A 23,383-nucleotide genomic window follows, 5' to 3' on the forward strand; every position below is an offset into this window, starting at 1 on the left:
CCGACAGTCTGGGAAATACACACAGCCTGTCCACAACTAGCCAGGGCTCACATTGTTAACAAATGTATGATACTGGTTGTAATAATTATGGGAAATATTAGCCACCATACCCTTAACTAGGTATGACTTATATTTAACTATTACAATTGCCACCCGGATAGAAACTATTTTAAATGTGTGGATTTGGGAATGAGGTGCAGATTTAAATGCAGCCTCTGCACTGCAGTGACTTGGCTGCCGATGGCGAGCAGAAGCTGCAGATCAGATAGGTATGCAGTAGGACACAGGTGTATTTTATGCTTTTGACACAGAGCTTAAGAAAGGGAGGTCTGATTAGCAGTCCACCCTTTCTGAGATGGAATTACCTGCACCATTTTATTAATGAATACAAATTAAAAAAGCCAGGGCCTCTACATCCTTGCAAAATGACAATTCCTAATGGACCCCACCCCTCACACTCCAATATCCAAAACTCCCCTCAGTGTTGGATGTTTTTTAGTTCCTGCCACCTTTCCTGCTTCTTCTGGTCAAGATTTGTACTGTCAACATTACATATTTCACTGTGTCCACAATCACTGTGGCTGTACTTTCTCCACTGAAAAAAAATGTGTTCCACATTTTGCCTGGTGCACAATTTGACAACATATGGCCTTTAGTCAGTATTCAATAACTCGCAAAACTGACTCCATTCAGTGCAGATCCACAGGCTAATGCCGCTTAGGCATGCACACATGCTGAGCCTCTTTGCCAGCTGGATCTTTTCTGGCATCAATGCTACATTTAATTAGAACATGAAAAATGCCTGTTGCCAGAGATGCAGCTGCTGTGATTAGATTCTCTGCTTGCATTTATCAAACTGGGAAACATATCAACATTCTTACCAGGTTATGACCACCATATGGACAACTTATGTCATGAGTGAGATGATGCATCTGTCGTAGTGAACCGACGAATGGTGCAGTGCGTGAAGTTCAGTGCTCCAGCAATTGTGTTAAAAACACGACCTTAACACTTGTGCTTGAATTTTCTTCTTGTTATTTTTATTTTCTAATGATAATTCCCATTGAATACTCATACACACACACACACACACACACACACACAGTGTCAAGGCCCAAATGTAAACGTGGATCAGAGTCAATCCTCACATCTAGCCTAAATGAGGAACAATAGAATAAAATACATGAGGCTTGACAATACCTCTGGGATGGTCTAGGAAAAGAGCTGGACTGGAATATGTGACTGGAACGAATTTGAATATACAGTGTCTCAACTTCAATGGGTCTTACCTGACACTCCCTCACCATTGATTCTTACAGTTCAAGTGGGAAGGACAGGTTTCTGAATTTGCATGCCTTCCTTTCAGTCTGTCATTAGCTCTTTGGGATTTCAAACACTGATGGATCCAGTTGCAACCTCCCTCAAGTCCATTGGTGTTCAGATTGATAATTGACCTTGAACATATAGTTATCATATCTCAAGAAGTAGCTCGCCTGACTTATCATGTGGTGATAGTGATGTGGTGTCTTCAGGATTTAGGCTTCCTGATAAATTGGGAAAGTTATGACATGACCGCCTCCAGTTAGCTATAGTTCATAGGTTCTAAGTGTATTCTGCATCATCGATGCTGCGAATCTCGAGCAGGAAAATACACAATGTCCCTCAGTGTACATGTGAGACTAGTAGGGCTCTTTGCTTCCTCTATCCGGGTGATACATTGGGACCCCTTGTTGTATGAAGGGTGTTTGCTCACCTTGGGGTCCAGCCCTGTTTACACTATAACACCTTCTCCCTCCTCTCTCAGGTTCGAATACTATGCGAGACATGATGAACGCACTCTGGGTGAAACTGAACCAGAAAATGTGCTATACTTGCATTTATTTGATAACAAGCCAATTATATATCTCAGCAGTATTTTAGCAGGATGGAATATGGCATTCAAGTTAAACAAGTACATTGTTGAACACAATAGGACCTTACGTTCCTAGAATCGTTGATCTTGGCATGATCTGTCACATCTAGGACCCAAGCCACCCTCGCGCCTGGCGCCTTTCGCTACGAGACCAGCCTTGTCCCGCTCTGCAACCGGCACTGTGGTGGGATATGACTGCTAGGAACCTCTGCCCTGGAGTGGTGACTGGTTTTCCGGGCGTTGCGCAGCATGCACTTCAACAACAGCCCAACGCACAAGTACCTCCCGATTAATGCAGGTATGCATTCTTATTGGGGCCTCTCCGTCAATCAACATGGCGCGATTTTCTAGACTTTTTGCAGCAAAACCAAAACATGTTTTGATGGAAAAATCAATTTCTGCTCTGTGCTCTTCCTCCTCCCATCTCTTGGAAGCTCCTTTGGAATGTTGTTATCAGCACCTGCAAGGTTACGCTGTTCCAGTGGAACTCAGTGCCGGCCCATTATGTGTGCACTGTGAAGCTTCTTGCGAAAATAAATGCTGCATGCTGAAATGCCAGGTTTGCAGTTAAGTCTTTGTAAGCACAGAAGGGCTCATGTTTAAAATAGCTCACTAGGCTTGGCATCTAAGCACTGCCTCAGCACTACTAAGCCATCTCTGAAGCTTTGATTATCAGTGTTTGGGACACTCTTCAAATAAGCTATGTGTCTTTACTGTCAGTGCAGCAAGCCATATGCTAATATGCAATATAGTTAGCTCAGTGGGTCAATGAACCTAAGCCATTGCCTTTGCAATTTACACTACACCCCAGTACTACAGAGCCCTTCAGAGATTGAAGATCAACACCTCCGCAAGTGACTCTCATTGAATGACCTAGCGCTCCTGGATTGTGAGGCCCAGACAGACCTACATTAGTGGCTGGGCCACATGGTGGTATGGAACTGTACACTATCTTTTGGCTCAGCTCCAGTCCTAGTCATAGAGTCAGATGCCAGCAGGTCATGCTAGGGCACTCATTGCTGCAAGATCTCTCCGGGTGGCAAGTGATCCACAGACAAACTCGACCTCAACTTCAACTGCCTCAAGCTCCTGGCAGGAACGTTTGTGATCTGCTCCTTGTCTAGGGACAAAGTGGACATTTGAATCCTTCACAGGCTGGATATGTGCCTGAGGCGTTCTACGTCAAACACCTTGGTAGGAAAATGTTCAGATTGTTAACCAAACTGCTAAAGGACTTTTGGCACTACTGCCTACAGCATCGACTGGTGGTTACAGCAGAATACCTGCAAGGTCTCTTCAAGGTGATTGCGGACTGGAACTCATGGATCTCAGTGACTGGAAGTTGGGCCCAGAATTATTTCAAGTGTTCTAGGGCACATGGGGTCCTTTCCCCTTGCATCTCTTTGCATCTAGACCTAATAGGCAACTGCCCCGATTTCTCAGCTCGATACCAGAGCCTTTCGCAGTCTCAGCGGACACCTTCATGCATCCATGGGGGCCAAGGACAGAGTAAGCTTATCCACCTTTGTCCTGATTGCATGAGTTCTCAGACAAGTGAGGTGGGAAGGATTACCTTTGGTTTTGGTGACCCTTCCCCCCTGGATGCTCCAGTCCTGGTTTCTGATTCTTGTGGACATATCCTCAGTTTCCCTAATCTCACTTCCCCAGAACAAGAATCTTCAATTATGTCAATCAGAGGTGAAACGTCCACTGATGGAGGATGGGTTGCTGCAATTGGTGGCTCGGATGCCTTCAGGGCCCATTGGTTTGTGTCAGGCCTTTTGCAGACAGCTGAGTTCCTCACCAAAGACCCATGGTCTCCTATTTTTAGCAAACAGTTATGAGGCAACATTTGCAGTCTGGTGTTTTTGATATCTATAGATGAGTTAGTGAAAGAAAGAATCAGAGCTTTTCGTACTGTTGTTATATACAGGTGGGTAATATTTGCCGGTCACTAAACTGTTGAAGTTTCCCCAGTGGATGATAATGTTCTAGTCAATCGACTGATGAAAGGATTAAGCTTTGTATGGACCCCTTCATTCAAATATTCATCTCTGTGGGACGTGAACACTGTTTTGCACCGAAGGGGGTCAAAAGAACTCGCTTTGTTGGGAAAATTAGCAATGTTACTATGCCTGAGTTCTGTCAAGACGGTGACGGATGCTGTGGCCATCCACTTTACAAGTAGGATGTTCCCCCCCAATGTGATTACTTTTGTCATTTCCCAGAGCACTTAGAAAAGCCTCAAGTTGGTCTCTTACCTAGCTTTGCCAGGACTCCTCACCTGTGTGTATTTTGTTGCCTTAAGCAGTCGGAACAAGTGGCAGGCTCAGTTAGAACTGCTTGGGCGGTGCAAGTGCTTTTGATCTTGAGGAGACCCTTTAAGCCAGCCTCTTCCCTGATGCTAGTGAGATGGGTCAGGTAGCTCATGGTGCAAGTAGGTATAGAGACAGGGTATTTTGGATCTCATTCTGCCAGGTGGGACAGGTGGACCTTCTCTCTAAGGGCCCAACTTGAGGACACTCTGAAGGTGGCCATTGGATAAGGCGCAGCTTTCAAAGTGTTCTATTTCTAGCCTATTGGGGTGCTTTGTTGTGGTGAGTAAGCTTTGAACAAGCATTTTACTCGCTTCATGTCTTGCCAAAGAACATGAATTACCATTACTCATTATATTAGAATAAAGGCATTCAGATATTCTTATTGGATTATCATTATTACCCAAGGGAAACCTGACAATATATAAATAAGGCTGGAGAACGGTGCTACAACCCAAAGGTATCTAAGCATGTGAGCAACCAATATCACAAGGAACAAGTAGGAAGTTGCTAGACAAGAATAGTTTTTATCTATTTCCCAAATGCCATCAAGTTGCTAATGCCCGAATCTCTACCGGAAACAGATTTCAGAATTTAGCACAGATGACTGAACATGAGTGACTGAGACCCTTAGAGAGTCTAAAGCGGTTTACAATCGTAGCATAGTGTGAAACAGCCCTTAAGGGCCTGGATGAGAAAAGCCACCTCAGAGGTTTCTTATTATAAGATGGGGTCAGGCTGTACAAGGCTTTATGGGCTATAGTGAAAAACTTGAAGTTGGGGGGGCGTGGCCAACTGCAAGGCAATGCAGACGTGAGTCCCCTCGGCTCCCGCAGCCGCATGATACATCCTGGAAAACCAGCCTGATATGTGACCGCTAGGCGTGCTCCAGGAGGGCCGCAAGAAAGAGGGACACCCGCGGCGCAAGTCTGAGAAGTTGTGGTGACTGGGGAGGCGGCTGCGCTGAACCCCGGTGATTCGAAGTCCGAGGCCCTGAGCGGAATCCCCGAAACAAGATGGCCGCCACTGGAGATCCACGGCTCCGACCGGGTTGGTGACGCCCTGCTGTGGGGACTGGAGACCTGACCGCGGCTGGGCCCGGGGCTCGGCGGGGCTGCAGAGGTGGCGCCTACCTCCGGCGCCCTGAAAACCAAACCGATCCGGACCTGAACGCGTCCCCTGCACGGCCTGCTACCCTGGCGGAGTGGCTGTCCCGCTGCCATATGGGGCCCACGAGGGGATTGGCGGTGGTCCCAGATGAGCCTGAGTCCGCAAGGGGCGCAACCGAGAAGCAACATCGGGTGGGGCAGGGGCAGCGCCCGCTCTGTGACACGCTGCCGGGCTGGACCGATCCCTCGGGCGGTGCCGCTCCCGTGCTCACTGCCCAGGGGTGCCTGCTGGGGACCACAACAGCAACATGTGCGGGTGATTCAGGGCGGCCCACCCACGGTGCCACGGCCCACCGGGGCGGGGTGGACAATTAAGTACAGGCCCGCGGGCTGCTGCTGGATCGCCCAGAGAAGAACTGTCAGGTCTTCCGTGAACCGGAACAAACAATGTCCAAGCGGAACAGCACAAAGCGTAACACCACCCGCACGGAAAAGGACAATATAGCCGGCTCCCCCTGGGCCCTCGGGCGACGGGGTAGTGAAAGCCGGTGGGCCTGCCGAGCCTAGCCGGTGAGACTGCAGGAGGCGCACGCCAGCCTGACCCGGAACGGCCTGGAATAAGTGAGGGGTGTCCCCATATACATCCAGGAGGTCCCTCCGCCATATACTACTGGCGAGTGTGCTGGGCTGAGCGGGCAGTCGGGAGTGATGGAGCACCGCCCTGCCACGGCCCAACACGTTCCCGTTCGCGGCCTGACACTAAAACAGTGGGAGTAAGACCAACAGACCGCTACTGGTAGCAGGACGACTGGGCCACTCTCACCACCCAAGGAATTCCCCCTCACCCAATACCTCGAAACCACAGATTAAGCATAAACATCCTGAGAACCAGACAAACTTTGGGTTGGTAGGAATACCTGCCAACATAGCAGAGTGCGGTGGCATGGCATCGGAGCCTGCAATCATACATGAACTAACAATAAACAGCAAAACCCAGCCTCTCACCTCATCATTGTGTCGCGACCGAACCGGGCTGCAATCCGTGAGACCGAGAGAAAGGAGCTCCCCCACGACATTACACCTGCCCGACGGGGTTGCACCCATGGGCAAAGAAAAAACGAAAAAGCCTGCCATGCAGAATAGGATTGAACAATATACGGTCGCCTCCTCTCAGGCCACCGACCTTCAACCACATCTATCTAGAGACATGGAACCCGCCGACGCGCTCTCCCTCAAAGATGTCATGGCCGCAATAGCTGACTCACGCTCGTCCATGGAGCAGAAGATTGATCAGATAAGTTTGGATGTGTCCCTTCTCAGACATGACCTGCAGAAACTGTCCGCGTGTACCAGAGAAGCGGAGCAGCACATCTCGAATACAGAGGATGGGCTACACAACGTGCAACACCAACTCCAGGGAGTCGCGGCCACACTCAAGACCTTGGAGGCGAGGGTCGAAGAAAGCGAAGGGAGGTCCAGACGTAACAATGTTCGCATACTCGGTATCCCTGAGAAAGAGGAAGGCCCATGTATGGAACTCTTTCTGGAACAACTACTAACAGACCTCTTCTACTCACACTCCTACTCAAAATTCTTCTCCATAGAGAGAGCACACTGAATGCCCACGGGAAGGCCGTTGCCTGGCGCTCCTCCACGCACTGTGATAGCACGGTTCTTGAACTATCGAGGCCGGGACGCACTCTTACAGCTGGCTAGGACCAAGGGCACGGTAACCTTCAACGGGTCCAGGCTGGCCTTTTTCCCTGATTATTCAAAGGAGGTACAGAAGGCGAGGCAATCCTTTGCGAAACTTAAGAGACAATTGCAATCTCTGGGTGTCAAGTATGGCCTGCTTTTCCCTGCACAATTGAAAATTTATCACAAAGGCACTACGGTTCACTTCGATGACCCGGGTGAAGCATGGCGCTGGGCGGAGCAGCACATTGAGGGTGACTGGTCGGGGCCCCGAGGAAACAGGCAAAGAAACCCTAGAACACCTCCGGAACAATGACCCAGACGTGAGCAACCACCACCCCCTGACCCTCCGGTGCTCGGAGGATTCGGGATTCGCCCTGACCCCCCTCAGGGACTCAATCTCTTGCCGTTAGGCAACCATACCATGGAGGCCACCACAAGGGGCCCTCGGGAGGACGCCAAAGGCGTGTCACACACCTACAATGCGGTGAGCGGGGATCTGCTACCCTCGCACCTGGGGTCTCTTATTCCCCCCCCATCAGTTCTAGTTGAACCTCTTTAGGGGCTGTTATACGCTGACAATCTACTCTTTTTCTCTCTGATTGTCAGCACATGTTGGGGCGAAGGTACTTCGTGTTGGGGTGGAGTACGGGGAGGGGGAGGGAAGGTTTAGTTGGAAAGAGTTCCAGGTTGTTTCAAGGCCAGCTTATCCCTGCGACTCCCAAGGGACAGCAGTGTTTCTGGTTAGTTGGGCTTATAGCACGCCCAGGCAGCGACTCAACCATCAATTTTTGTTTATTTTGCACTACACCACCATGCACCGAGATGATATCCCCGTGGGCCACCTGCCTACCCCACAAATAATCTTGCAAGACCTGACCATTCTCAAATGCCACTTACTGCACGTCCCAAGTCCCTTAAGATCCTCACCTGGAATGTGAACGGGATGGGCTCCGCGATCAAGAGACGCCTGATTAAGCAACTACTCTCTAGACACTTCCCCGATGTGGCCGTGTTTACTGAAACTCACTTAGCAGGATCGCACTGTCATTTCTTCCAGCGGACCAATTATAGGATATCTTTCCACGCGGGATATACCATGGGATCCAGGGGCACCCTCATTCTCATACACAAACACGTCCCATTCACACTCCAGGAACAGAAGCAGGACCCCCGGGGTCGCTATGTGTTGGTCCTGGGTACACTCTGTGGGGAAACATATGGGTTTGTCTCAATCTCTCAATCTACTCCCAGCGGGACTGGGGCAGGCGCTTTTAGAAGAATTGACCACCCTTATGGGTAAACACCAACCCGATAAATGGTTCCTGGGAGGCGACTTTAATGATGTCATGTGTAACTCCATGGACCACTCCCATTTTAGACAGCGTAACCCGACTGTCCCCACAAGGCTTTCCGGCTTTGTATCCGCCCTGGGTCTCTGTGATGTGTGGCGGGAACTCCTCTCCGAAACCAGAGGCTACTCATTCCATTCAGGTGCCCACGGCTCCCTCTCTAGGCTTGATTATCTATTCATCCCGCACACGGATCTTTTCAGAATATTTTTGGCGGAACTACTTCCCCGGGGAATCTCGGATCACTCACCCCTGATGGTGGAATCACGCCTACAAGGTACGGCCCCACCTAGAACTTGGAGGTTGAACAGTTACTATCTGAACCGCCTCACAGTGGTATCCACCGAGTACTTCGAGATTAACGATACAGGCGAAAACGACCCAGTGGTGATCTGGGAGGCTTATAAAACAGTGTTACGGGGGGAAATTATCTCCTGGTCGGTGAATAGGAGGAAGGAGAGGCTCCGGAAAATAAATGAGGCTGAAGTCGAGGTAACCCATCGGGAAAATGCACATACCCTCGATCCAACCCCCCAGACCCACATATCCCTTAAACGAGCCACCGAACACCTCCGTAATCTCATGCTGGATAACGCCAAGCAGGCACATTGGGAATCCGGAGATAGGATATATGAGCTGGGGGACAAGGCGGGGAAAATGCTGGCGTGGTTACAGAAAAGAGATGAGGGACAGCACTGCGTTCGGGAAATCATCACCCCGCAGGGGGAGAGATGCCGATCGGACGCTGAGATAGTGGAGGCATTTGCCCAATTTTATGCTGCTCTGTATCGGGCCCCATCAGTGTCGCTTGAACCAACCCTTCTTGATGACATAGCAATCCCTACCCTCTCGGAACAACAGCGAGAGCTGCTGGACCCCGACATCTCCGAGGCTGAAATAGCAGATGCACTGGCACAATTGCAACCGGGGAAAACTTCGGGCCCCAATGGGTTCCGGGCGAAATCTGCCAGAAACTAGGGAGTAATAACATAGCCCCCCCTGCATCGGATGCTGCTGACAGCCCGGGAACAAGGTTCCCTTCCACAAGACCTATGCAAGGCCACCATTGTGGTCATCCCCAAACCGGATAAACCACAGGAGAAATGTGCCTCATATAGGCCACTCTCGTTAATTAACGGGGAAGCAAAGGTCCTGGCTAAACTTCTGGCCAACCGGCTCCAGCAAGCAGTCAACACCTTGATACATCCAGATCAATGTGGCTTCATGCCACATAAATCAACCCGAATGAATCTGCGCCGACTCCATCTGGTGCTAGATCGTGCCCCTATTCTGGACACCCCATTAGCCCTTTTAGCAATAGATTTTGAAAAGCCGTTCGATTCAATCAGATAGGATAGCCTCTGGGAAATCATGGACCGTATGGGGTTTGGAGAGGGTTTCCTGGGATGGGTGAAATTGCTTTATACGAACATCCAAGCAGAGGTCAGGGTGAACGGGTGGACCTCCCGATCCTTTCCCCTGGGCATAGGCACAAGACAGGGGCGCCCCCTGTCCCCCCTCCTCTTCGCCCTCACGATTGAACCGCTGGCCTTGTGGCTTCACCAGTGCAGGAAGTGGACGGGTTTCAGATGGCCCGAGGGGCATGAGGATCGTACTTCCCTGTACGCCGATGACCTCCTGTTGTACCTGGCCGGCCCGGTTCGGACCTGTCGCATAGTGACCCAGAAGCTCGTCAGCTACGGGAATTTAGCGGACTGCGAATCAACTGGAAGAAGTCAACACTCTTTCCGGTGAAGGGAGGGGAGCAGTCCAGCCCACCGAGCTGCCCGTATCGGATTGAAAGGCAGGGCTTCAAATACCTGGGAGTTTGGGTTACCACTGATCTAAACAAATATGCGATGTATAACCTCCAACCGATCATAGAAAGGTTTATTAATGAGATTCGTCACTGGAAGCTCCTTCCTCTGACTCTCATGGGGAGAGCCACATTTTTTAAGATGATGGCACTCCCTAGATTCCTTTACGTCCTGCAGAACGCCCCACTTATGATCCCTACCTCTGAATTTACCTGAGTAGACACCCTTCTCAGGGAACTTATTTGGGGGGGGGGGCCAGTCATGTATTGCGTTGAGCACTTTGCAGAGATCGGTCTGGGAGGGGGGATAGGGGTACCCCACCTCCAGACCTACTACTGGGCCTCACAGCTCGCGGTGGTCAACGACATGATCCATGGGGACCGGGCACTGCCTCACATCAGAGCTGAATTGGATGCCATGCAGGGCTTTGACCCACTACAGATATTATGTCAATCCCCACAACGGCCCCCTCGGCAGACACCTACAACCCACATCACCACCACTTGGCGACAGGCACATGTGTTTCTTTGGTGGGGAAATAAGATAACCACAGCACAGCCCCTATGGCAAAATGGTAACCTGAGGGAAATTGAGAAGCTTGAACCATGGCCACGCTGTGTAAGAGCGGGAATTTTGAGGGTGGAGGATACCCTGAGGGACGGGAAACTAGCTCTGTTCGAGGACATGCAGTGAAAATTTCAGCTGCCTACCACAGAACGATATCACTTTATGCAGTTGTCTCACGCCCTGAGAGTTCACAAATCTCTAGAGGACACAGTCCCCGACTACACACCGATAGAGCGAAATATGTTCCTCGCCTACATCCCCACCAAATGCACATCCATCCTTTACAACGCCATTACATCCTTTGCTACCCCCGAGCTATCGAGATTATAGGCTAAATGGCAGAGAGATGTAGGGGAGATAGATCCAGAGGACTGGATCCAGGTTCTTATGCATCCACGGGAGGTGGCTATCTCCTCTAGGCACAGGCTAGTGCAACTTACAGTCCTGCATAGAATATACTACCCTAGAACTAGTTTATATGGCTGGAAGAGGGCAACAAACTCGAACTGTCTCCGATGTGGCGAGGAGGAGGGTACCTTCTTCCACACTCTGTGGCTATGCCCCCGGACCCGTACCTTCTGGAATGCTTGCTGTACAGAGCTCTCCAGGGTGCTCGCTTGCGCCATTGAACTGAACCCGAGGGTCCTGATCCTCGGTGTGCCGGAGCTGTCCGACCTTAATAAATGGGACAAACTGCTACTGAATACTGCGACGGCCCTAATGAAGCGTAATATCGCACAAAAACGGGGAGTGCCAGACCCGCCGACACTGGAACAGTGGATTTTGGACATGGACTCATGTGCTATGATGGAACACGGAATCTATGGCACAAGAGGCTGCCCAACCAAAGCAGTTAAAATATGGGGGAAATGGGACGAGTCAGGGCCCTGAGGCCAAGGTCAGCGATGCTTACTGCACGTACAGATGGAGAGTGGGCTGGGGGAAGAACTCTTGGTGTTTGGTAACGCAAATGATATTCTGTTGATTTAAGATGTGGACGCTGTCCTGAAGTGCTTTTGTTCTGCCGCTTTGTTTTTGGTTTTTGTTCTTTTGTTCTGTGGCTGTTTTGCTTAATGTCATGAAAAACAATAAAAGTTTTATTTAAAAAAAAACTTGAAGTTGGTCCTTGCTCTTACTGGCAATCAATGATGTTTCTTCAATACGGAAGCTATAGGATCTCATCTAAGAGATTTTGTGACAATTCAAGCAGCAGTATTCTGGATCACTTGCAGCCTCTGCTTGGAAGATTTTGTAGCACCTGAATACAAGACATTACAGTAATACAAATATGCACTCACATTGGCACACGCTATAATTTCAGAGTGCTTCTCCGATAATAGTGTCTGAATCGCCCTCAGAGTCATCTGTTGAAAGTATGAAGTACTGATTACCTTGTTTATTTGATGATGGACCACGGACAAAGAGGAGTCTAATATTACTCCTAATGTCTTAACTTTAGTTTGGGTTCTGAAAATGTGTCCTGCTAGCATGAAATAAGGATAGGTGATCAAAGTCTCAGAGAGTTTAGCGTGGGAAGCTGTTAGGGAGAATTCTCTGTTTAGGCTGAATTTCCTAACCTAGTGAGTCCCCCAGCAGCTTTGCTGGTTTTTTGGGGTTTATTTTTTTTTCTCCTGCCAAGAGTGAGACTCTTTTACCCTCACTCTTGGACATGATTTGAGAGTGTTACTGTGACTTGCTATGTGCTTATGGGCTAGGGGGTATTTTTTCCCCATAGGCTATCATTGGTTTTTGAATGTGTGTTACACAGCACCCTCAGTGCAGTAACACAAGGGTGTCATAGAGACCCCCAAACATAGACTCCACACCCTGGGACTGACTCCTGTCTCCCTGGGTCTGTAAAGTCACCATTGACTTTACTAGTCTTAACTTAGGAACTTAACCAGTACAAACCATCTTACTGTGGAAGTACTGGTAGGGGCAATTAGATTGCCCCTGGGTCTGTTGTCGAGGGGGTACTGTCCCGTCCCCCCTCACCGAGTTCTGGCTGGTGGCAGTGGATACCACAGAAATATTCCACCGGAATATTTCCCAATGGGATTTCCCATTGTTTTTAATGCACCACTTTTTGGTGCAATGTTAAAGATACCGCCAGTTTATTTATTTAATATAAATTCACCGGTTGGGATTTTTTGCCAGAACTCGCCGCCAAAATGGCGTCTAGGTTCACTTCAGTAACCCTGAACCCGAGTCGAGCCTTTGTTCCACTTTTTGGCGGGGTTCTGCACAGAAGCCCTCCACAGTGATGCCATTCTGTCTGGGTACCACAGGGGGTGTGGGAGGGGGTTTAGGCACCCTGGACTGAGTTGCCTTGCCAACTCCTGTCGCACTCTGGTGTGATTGGCCCAAGTGGTGAGCCACCCCGCTCACCACTTAGCATGTTTGAGTGACAGCTAGGCTGTATGAATGGGGGTTTGCTGCATAAAAGCAGGGTTTTTGGGACTGGTTCTTCAGAAGTCGCCACAGGACCTAAGAAGCCGAAGAGGGAGAAGCCGAGACGACCTGCCAAGACGACACCACCGGTGAAGCCCTGCGGAACCGTCTCACCACTTTTTCCGACGACAGAGGAGATCTCCCGCCGGAGAGTCTCCTTCCCTTAACTGGTGGGAACAACCAGTTGCTGCCTTCTTTTCGCCGTCCCGAAGCATCTCGTGGCCGCCTTGCCTGTGCCAAGCACCTCGGCAACCGGGATACCACTTTTTACCTCAACCGCGAAAGAGGGGTAAAATCCTTTGTGACCGGAAAACTCCACGGCTGGTCTCATCCCTGGTAGTGCAACGACCTGCAGCTTTCCTCCACGTCGAGATCACCTCTTCCTCTGGACGATGCCGCGACTTGCACCCACTACCCGGAACAACTACCACCGCTGGAGGATCCTTTCCACTTTTAAAGGTACTGTGTTCCGCCCGGCTTCCCTTGCCACCGATTGTACGGGGTAGATTTAGCCCTCGGCTCTCGACCCTGGGTAAGCCTGGGACACCCTAACTAAACTTTTTCTAAACTCAGTAAAACCTTTTCTACTCACCTGCAAAGACTTGTGACATTGTGTGATCTTGGGCATATTTTCGCCTGGCTCTCTCTAAAGCGGGCCACGAACCAATTCTCCTTGTTCCACAGTTGACTGCCTTTGCTAACCTTATGTGAAAAGTGTTTTACCTTGCTGCTTTCATTACTTCTGCTTTTTCCCTCCCTTTTCTAATAACTTGTTGGAGTGCCATCTGATGTTAAGCGCTCACCTCTGTTTGGAAATAAGTGGTGTTAACTTAGACTTGTCCAACAAAGGACTAGGGATGTACATATAAGTAATAGTGACTGTGTTTTGACTTACTTACCTTTTTCTGTGCTAGTGTAATTTATGAGTGTGCCTTTATAATAAATAAGTATATACTTTTACACCTAGCTCTGGTCAGTGTTTGCTTGTACTACTGTGCCTCTGTACCTATCCTGTATCCTCTATATACTGCCTAACTCTTCTTGAGGGAAGTCTGACTGCTCAGCCACAGCTACCACAGTGAATCTGTGTGGTGCAGACTGCTACCAAGTGGGTTTACTGCCAACACCTGTAATCTTAAATCTTTTGCAGTGGTCCCAGAGGGAACTGCACAGGTTTCTGCTTAACACTGGTGTACAGCGGTGGGATTTGTATTGAGTATACACTTTAGTGTACTTTTGAGATACCTTAGTGCAACTAACCACAAAGCTTAAGCACAAGAAAGAAAAAGTCATTTTCTAACCTGTCTACTATGGAAAGTTATAGTCAAGAATCCCTTGCTACAAAAACTGCTGATTGTCTAAGGCTTCCCTGTAAGCATAAGAATCTCATGACTAAAGGAAAGAAAATGGAGCTAATAGAAAGGTTGTTAGAAAACCAAAGTCTGGATGATGGTTCAGAGGAACCTATCAATCCAGCAAATGTAGAGAACAGCAATGATATTGATATTGAACAAAGTATTGATGATCTTGGGTCAGAACCAGAAGAGGAGGATGAAACTGTTGTAGATGTTCCCTCTAGGCCTCTGTCTGCTCTACCAGCTGTACCTACTGGACCTTTACCAGGTCCCACATTTGGTCCTCAGTACTATGAACTGGAGAAAATGAAACTTGAATTAGAGTACAAGAAACTTACTGCTCAAACTGAAAAAGAACTAAGGCTAAAAGAAATGGAGCTCAAGTATGAGCTAGAATTGAAGAAATTGTCTGTTGAGAATGCTACTCTCTCTGGCTCCTCTAGAAGTTCCAGTCCTAAAAGACCCCGGATGCCTAAAGAATTGATTGGTATGTATGAGCCTAAGTTGGATGTGTTGGATTGGTTGTCTATGTTTGAGTATAATCATGGGCTCCAGAACATCACAGGTAATGAGTTACTCACCGGGTTGTTCTCTAGGCTTCCCCCTGTTGCAACTGATGCGGTAATGGAGTTGGGGGAGGAGGATAGGAAAGAGTATGAATGTGTGAAACTAGCTTTGATAGCTAGGTTTGGGAAGACCCCTTCGCAGTATCTTAAGAGGTTTAGGAGCCTCAAAAAGCATGATGGTACCCCTTGGGCTACCTGGGTGTGTGAAGGGTTGAAAAACTTAGAGGGATGGATTAAGGGTTTCAAAGTGAACACTTATGAAGGAATGAGGAATCTTGTAATGATGGAGTCAATTTATGATGCCTGCTCTCCTGAGCTCAGACAGCACTTGGCTGATTCACGGGAATTAGATCCTAGGAAACTAGCTAAGGCTGCTGACTTGTGGGTTGCCAACAGGGCTACTCACAAGGATTCTGGGGTAACTCAGAAGAAGGATGAGGGAAGACAGCCTAAGAAAGACTCCAAAGAGAATTATAATAATTCCAATTCCAAAGAGGGCCCCAAACCAAACCATAAGGGTAAGCCACCCGGGAAACCACAGCAGAGTAGTATACCTTCTGGTGCTAAACCAGAAGGAGGTCAGAACAAGCCTCCATTCCAAAGGACCTTTGGGGCCTGTTATGTTTGTAAGGCTACTGACCATGTAAAAGGAGATCCCAGATGTAAGGGTAAACCTTCAGGGGTCCAGCTTGTCTCCTTAGCCTTCGCTCCAGAGGAGGAAGTCACTATGGCAAGTGGAAACTTTCTACTACTGGCTGATGAACCCACTGGAGTCTCAGCCAGTGTTTCTTTAGTCTCTCTGGGGTTGTGGGAACAACAGAATTTAGATGTGTATAATTCTATCCCAGATAATACTAAAGAGTATTATAAGGACAGTGTCCACGTGAATGGTCAAGAGACTCCTGCCATCAGGGACACTGGGGACAGCATAACTGTGGTGGATGAATCATTTTTCAAGGCAGAGGATGTTGCTAAGGCACCCAAATGCCTCACCAAGTTAGCTGGAGGGCCTGTGCAGATGTGCCCCAGTTGCCAGTTCTCATCCAGTGTAATGATATGGCTGTGAAGATACCTGTCAGTATACAATGTGAAGTAACAGGAAGGGTTCTGTTGGGAAATGACCTGAAAGCTCTTGGAGTTGTGTCACATACCCCCAGACCTCCTAGTAAAAGGTTACAGGAGCTCACCAAACCTGCAAGAGAGAAAACCCTGCGAGGTTTATCTCAGGAGATGATGACAGAAATCACTCCTCTCCCACTGGAGCAACTTACTGCAGTAACTACCAGATCAGGAGCAAAGGGGCAACCCAAGACTCCTAGGAAAAAGCCTACAGCAAGCACTCCAGTGCTTCCAACAAGGACTTCCCCGAGGTTGTCCAAAGTTACACCTGTAACTCCACCTCCAGCTGAGGCTGAGAGGGAGGTACAACCCTGTCTGGTTGAACTAGACTCTGAAGAAGAGCTAGTAGGAGGCCCAGAACTTATTGGAGACCTGGACCCGGCTGACCATCCTGAGCTGCAGTCTTTACTGGCAGAAGGTGGACCCAGCAGGACAGCTTTTCGTAAGGGTCAAAGAGAATGTCCAACTCTGGAGGGTCTCCGCCACCAGGCTGCCTCTCAGGCTGATGGGCAAGAGCCTGGGAAGTATAGGTTACACTGGGAAGATGGCCTCTTCTACAGTGAACCCACTGAATCTGAACCTGGAGCCTACCAACGCCTGGTAGTGCCCCAAGAGAACAGACAACAGTTCTTGCAACTAGCCCACGAGATTCCTTTGGCTGGTCACTTGAGTTTCAAGAAGACCAAGGAAAGGCTCTCCCTCTACTTTTATTGGCCAAAGATGGGGGCTGAAGTAGATAGATATTGCAGGAGCTGCCATCCCTGCCAGACTTCTGGTAAGGTTGGTTCCAAGAATGTGGCACCTTTAGTGCCTCTCCCAGTTGTGGGAGTCCCATTTGAGAGGGTAGGGATTGACATTGTTGGTCCCCTTGATCCTCCAACCTCCTCAGGCAACAGGTTTATCCTTGTTGTAGTAGACCATGCTACTAGATACCCTGAGGCAATTCCTATGAGGACTGTTACAGCTCAGGCTGTGGCTAAGGCCCTCCTTGGTATCTTTACCAGGGTTGGGTTTCCTAAGGAGGTGATTTCTGACAGGGGGTCAAATTTTATGTCCAACTACATGAAAGCCATGTGGAAAACCTGCGGAGTCACCTACAAGTTCTCAACCGCATACCACCCTCAGACAAACGGGTTGGTAGAAAGGTTTAACAGAACTATGAAGAGCATGATAGGTGCTTTAGAAGAACCCCTTAAGAAGAAGTGGGACCTTCTACTGCCATGCCTTCTATCTGCTTATAGGGAAGTCCCTCAGGAGGGAGTAGGTTATTCTCCCTTTGAACTTCTCTATGGCCATCCAGTCAGAGGCCCCTTGGCCATGATTAAGGAGGGGTTGGAGAGTGCTCCTTCCCCCAAGCCAGTCAGAGTGACTGACTATGTGATAGGTCTCCGAAGGAGAATGTCACACATGATGGCAGAAGCAAGTGACAACTTGAAAGCTGGCCAAGCTCTGATCAAACATTGGCATGATCAGAAGGCTAACATGGTTGAGTTTACTCAAGAACAGCTAGTTCTAGTTATGCTTCCAACAAGGCAGAGGGCCTTGCAAGACAAATGGATGGGACCCTTCAAGGTTGTGGGAAAACTTGGAGAGGTCAACTATCTGGTGGATCTGGGCAAACCCAGGGAAGCTCCCCGAGTCTTCCACACCAACCGCCTCAAAGCCTATGTCTCTAGACCGGAAGTAGGAGCCTTGCTTCTAGCTTCATCAGAGGAGGAGGAGAGTGAAGCTCTACCTGACCTCCTGAGAGGCTTACCTTTGGACGAAAAGGTTGAAGGAGTTAATCTCTCTTCAGATCTGACCCCTGAGCAACAAGAGGAGTGCAAAGCAATGTTAAATCAGTTTGCCCCCCTGTTCTCACTTTCACCAGGCTTGACCCCTTGGGGACAGCATGATATACTCACTGGTGACTGTCTGCCAGTCAGAAGCAGAGGATATAGAATGTCAGAACATGTCAGAACCCACATGAAAGGTGAGGTCAAGAAGATGCTTGATCTCGGGGTAATAGAGCCCTCTACTAGTCCATGGTCTAGCCCAGTGGTGTAAGTACCAAAGGCAGGATCCAACGAGTTGGGATTCTGTGTGGACTATAGAGCTCTTAATGCAGTCACCAAGACTGATGCCCACCCTTTGCCAAGGACAGATGAGTTGGTGGATAAACTTGGTGCAGCCAAGTACCTTAGCACACTGGACCTTACATCAGGCTATTGGCAAATAGCCCTGACAGACCATGCCAAGGAGAAAACTGCATTTTCTACCCCAGTTGGCCTATACCAATTCAAGGTTATGCCTTTTGGACTGAAAAATGCACCTGCAACATTCCAAAGGATGGTGAACCAAGTTCTAGCTGGGATGGAAGACTTCTGCATGGCATACTTGGATGACATTGCAGTCTTCAGCCACTCCTGGGAGGAACATGTGACCCACTTAGGACATGTTTTGCAGGCTCTTGAGCAGGCCAATCTGACCATAAAGGCAAGCAAATGCCAAATTGGACTGAGTAAAGTGGTCTACCTTGGACATGAGGTAGGAGGTGGAGAAATAAGGCCTTTGCTCAGCAAGATTGAAGCTGTGCAAAATTGGACAACACCTACTACTCAGACCCAGGTGAGAGCCTTCTTAGGCCTCACTGGGTACTACAGGAATTTCATTGAGAACTATGGGACCATAGCTTCTCCTATGAATGTGATCTCCTCTCCAAAATTCCCAAAAAAGGTCAACTGGAATGAGGAATGCAATCAGGCCTTTGAAAACCTGAAGAAAGCTCTTTGCCAAGCTCCAGTACTCAGAGCTCCTGACTACCACCAAACTTTCATTGTACAAACTGATGCTTCCAATGTGGGTATAGGTGCAGTTCTTAGCCAACTGGATGAGAAGGGTAGGGAACACCCCATTTGCTTCATCAGTAGAAAACTGAAGGATCCTGAAACAAGGTGGGCAACAATTGAAAGAGAATGCTTTGCTATTGTGTGGGCACTGAAGAAGTTTAGGCCATACTTGTATGGTTCTACCTTTGTCATTCAGACTGACCACCAACCCTTGAGATGGTTAATGCAAATGAAAGGGGAAAATCCAAAACTATTGAGATGGTCAATCTGCCTCCAAGGGTTTGATTTCACCATTGAGCACAGGTCAGGGTGTCACCATCAAAATGCTGATGGACTCTCTAGGATGTATGTCATCGACTAGAGGTATGAGGTTCATCCAGGAGTGGATTAAATCCTCCTGTCCCTTAGTCTGGGGGGGGCGAGTGTTAGGGAGAATTCTCTGTTTAGGCTGAATTTCCTAACCTAGTGAGTCCCCCAGCAGCTTTGCTGGTTTTTTGGGGTTTATTTTTTTTTCTCCTACCAAGAGTGAGACTCTTTTACCCTCACTCTTGGACATGATTTGAGAGTGTTACTGTGACTTGCTATGTGCTTATGGGCTAGGGGGTATTTTTTCCCCATAGGCTATCATTGGTTTTTGAATGTGTGTTACACAGCACCCTCAGTGCAGTAACACAAGGGTGTCATAGAGACCCCCAAACATAGACTCCACACCCTGGGACTGACTCCTGTCTCCCTGGGTCTGTAAAGTCACCATTGACTTTACTAGTCTTAACTTAGGAACTTAACCAGTACAAACCATCTTACTGTGGAAGTACTGGTAGGGGCAATTAGATTGCCCCTGGGTCTGTTGTCGAGGGGGTACTGTCTGGGTACCACAGGGGGTGTAGGAGGGGGTTTAGGCACCCTGGACTGAGTTGCCTTGCCAACTCCTGTCGCACTCTGGTGTGATTGGCCCAAGTGGTGAGCCACCCCGCTCACCACTTAGCATGTTTGAGTGACAGCTAGGCTGTATGAATGGGGGTTTGCTGCATAAAAGCAGGGTTTTTGGGACTGGTTCTTCAGAAGTCGCCACAGGACCTAAGAAGCCAAAGAGGGAGAAGCCGAGACGACCTGCCAAGACGACACCACCGGTGAAGCCCTGCGGAACCGTCTCACCACTTTTTCCGACGACAGAGGAGATCTCCCGCCGGAGAGTCTACTTCCCTTATCTGGTGGGAACAACCAGTTGCTGCCTTCTTTTCGCCGTCCCGAAGCATCTCGTGGCCGCCTTGCCTGTGCCAAGCACCTCGGCAACTGGGATACCACTTTTTACCTCAACCGCGAAAGAGGGGTAAAATCCTTTGTGACCGGAAAACTCCACGGCTGGTCTCATCCCTGGTAGTGCAACGACCTGCAGCTTTCCTCCACGTCGAGATCACCTCTTCCTCTGGACGACGCCGCAACTTGCACCCACTACCAGGAACAACTACCACCGCTGGAGGATCCTTTCCACTTTTAAAGGTACTGTGTTCCGCCCGGCTTCCCTTGCCACCGATTGTACGGGGTAGATTTAGCCCTCGGCTCTCGACCCTGGGTAAGCCTGGGACACCCTAACTAAACTTTTTCTAAACTCAGTAAAACCTTTTCTACTCACCTGCAAAGACTTGTGACATTGTGTGATCTTGGGCATATTTTCGCCTGGCTCTCTCTAAAGCGGGCCACGAACCAATTCTCCTTGTTCCACAGTTGACTGCCTTTGCTAACCTTATGTGAAAAGTGTTTTACCTTGCTGCTTTCATTACTTCTGCTTTTTCCCTCCCTTTTCTAATAACTTGTTGGAGTGCCATCTGATGTTAAGCGCTCACCTCTGTTTGGAAATAAGTGGTGTTAACTTAGACTTGTCCAACAAAGGACTAGGGATGTACATATAAGTAATAGTGACTGTGTTTTGACTTACCTTTTTCTGTGCTAGTGTAATTTATGAGTGTGCCTTTAAAATAAATAAGTATATACTTTTACACCTAGCTCTGGTCAGTGTTTGCTTGTACTACTGTGCCTCTGTACCTATCCTGTATCCTCTATATACTGCCTAACTCTTCTTGAGGGACGTCTGACTGCTCAGCCACAGCTACCACAGTGAATCTGTGTGGTGCAGACTGCTACCAAGTGGGTTTACTGCCAACACCTGTAATCTTAAATCTTTTGCAGTGGTCCCAGAGGGAACGGCACAGGTTTCTGCTTAACAGAAGCAACAAGCATAATCTGAGATTTATCTGCATTTAACCCAAGCCAGTTTTATGGCATCCAGCGTTCGATCAGGGCATACACGTATTTAATATAGGGCACATTATCCACTGGGTCCTGATCTAGCTGGAACACTAGCTGAGTATAATCAGCATAGATTTGAAACACAACCCATGATCCATAAGTGGGTCATGTAGAGGTTGCAGATAGATATTGAAAAGGTTGGGAAATATACAAGATCCCCCAGGTACATCACAGTCAACTACCTCTTCTTGAGAGATATGATTATTGATTTTAATTTCAATGTTCTATTGCAGAGGAATGAGCAAATCCAGTGCACCGATTTTCCGATACCTGTGCAACATCCAAGAATGGTTGTAGTAAAATGGTATGATCAATCGTATCAAAGGCCAGAGAGAGGTAAAGAAGCATCAATACCCCAACTTGGTTCTGAGCCAAAATCTGGAATAGAGAACCTTTAACATTTTTTAGAGCTCGTTCTGTTCCTTTACTACGCTAAAACCCAGATCAACGGTCTCCTTCAGGAAAAGAAAATCTTGGAGTTGATGTGTAGCTACATGAGCCAAGATCTTCAGGAGAAAAAAGTGTTAGTTATAGGATGATAACTAGCACGGTCATCTATATCTAAATCAGGCTTCTTCAAAAGGGGGCTTACCCAGGCCTGTTTCAAAAACGCTGGGACATGACCTTGAGTAAGCAAAGCATTAAGTAACTTATTAATTAAAGGACACTTGGGTTCAGCACATTCCTTCACAAGGAAAGATGTGCATGGGTCCTTAGGGCAATTAGTGGGCTTTACAGAGGCCAGTAAAGATTTAATATCATCCAGAGAAATTGAACGAAATTTGAACACAGTTTCAAGCTTCAATGAATTAGCTAATCAGGTTGAATTGACTAGAAACCGATTATTGACATCTAATGCTGGTGTAGCCTGTGAGGACATAATCTTAGATTTGATATTCTGAATCTGTTCTCTAAAGAAACACTGTACTTTATTGCACCAGATAGGGGAAGATGGGTAAGGAGACAAGTTAACTAAGAGATTCTTGAGGCTGTTTAAAACTTAAAAAATATTTTTTAAGGAGTACAATTCCATACCTATTCGGGATGTATAGTATTGCTTCTTTGCCTCTAAAATGGCATCTTGAAAGTGAATCCTGTCCTTCTTTAGTGTCCGACTGAGTACTTGGGAAGGATTTCTCCTCTATTTATGTTTGATGCTATGTAGCAATTTCCTAAGAAGATCATTGAGTTTATCTGCCAAGTACTTGGCTTTAATGACTTTAGCTCCAAGAGCTGCAACAGAGACAATAACTTCAGGAAGAGTCATGCTATACAGAAAATTTAAGTCTGTCACATGTGCTCCCTGTTCTATTCTTGTCTCAATATTCATGCGAAAGGGATTGAGATGATCTGCATTTAAATCTCGCTTTTTGCGATAATTGTTAACCATTGGGACTGAATATGATACTGAAAAGGGATGCATATATGGTCAACAAAATGTAACAGCTGCGTGATCAGACAAGTCAACAGGGAACACACATCTGGAAGCTACTGTAGCATTTCAAGTAATGACCCAATCAAGGGTCTGACCCAGTTTAGGGGTAGATGAAGTATTGCGAAAGGAGAAGCCAATATCAGTTAGCCAGGAACAAATGGCTACTGCTTGTGGATTATATAAATTGTTAAAATCTACATTAACATCTCCAAAAATCATTACGGATGAAGAGAATTTTAAGACTGATAAAACTAATTCCATAAAGTCGTATACAGAGCTAGGCTTAGATTGGGGGGGACAATAAATAATCAAAATCTGCATTGGGTGTGATAAAGATCACTACAGCGCATACCAAGAACTTCACAGATGGGAACATCTAGACATAGTAGGGAGGGACGTAAAATAACTTTTTAAAATAAGAGCTACACCATCTACTTTTTTGGTGAGTATTAATATTATCCCTCCCAGTATAAAGATGTGTACTTTGATTTGTACTGACGCTGCTGTTCATGTTTAAGTTCTTTGGTGTTCATTTGTTTCAGAACCATGGTTAAT

Source organism: Ambystoma mexicanum, chromosome 7q, assembly GCF_040938575.1.
Source record: "Ambystoma mexicanum isolate Mex_15411 chromosome 7q, UKY_AmexF1_1, whole genome shotgun sequence".
In the NCBI taxonomy this organism is placed as follows: domain Eukaryota; kingdom Metazoa; phylum Chordata; class Amphibia; order Caudata; family Ambystomatidae; genus Ambystoma; species Ambystoma mexicanum.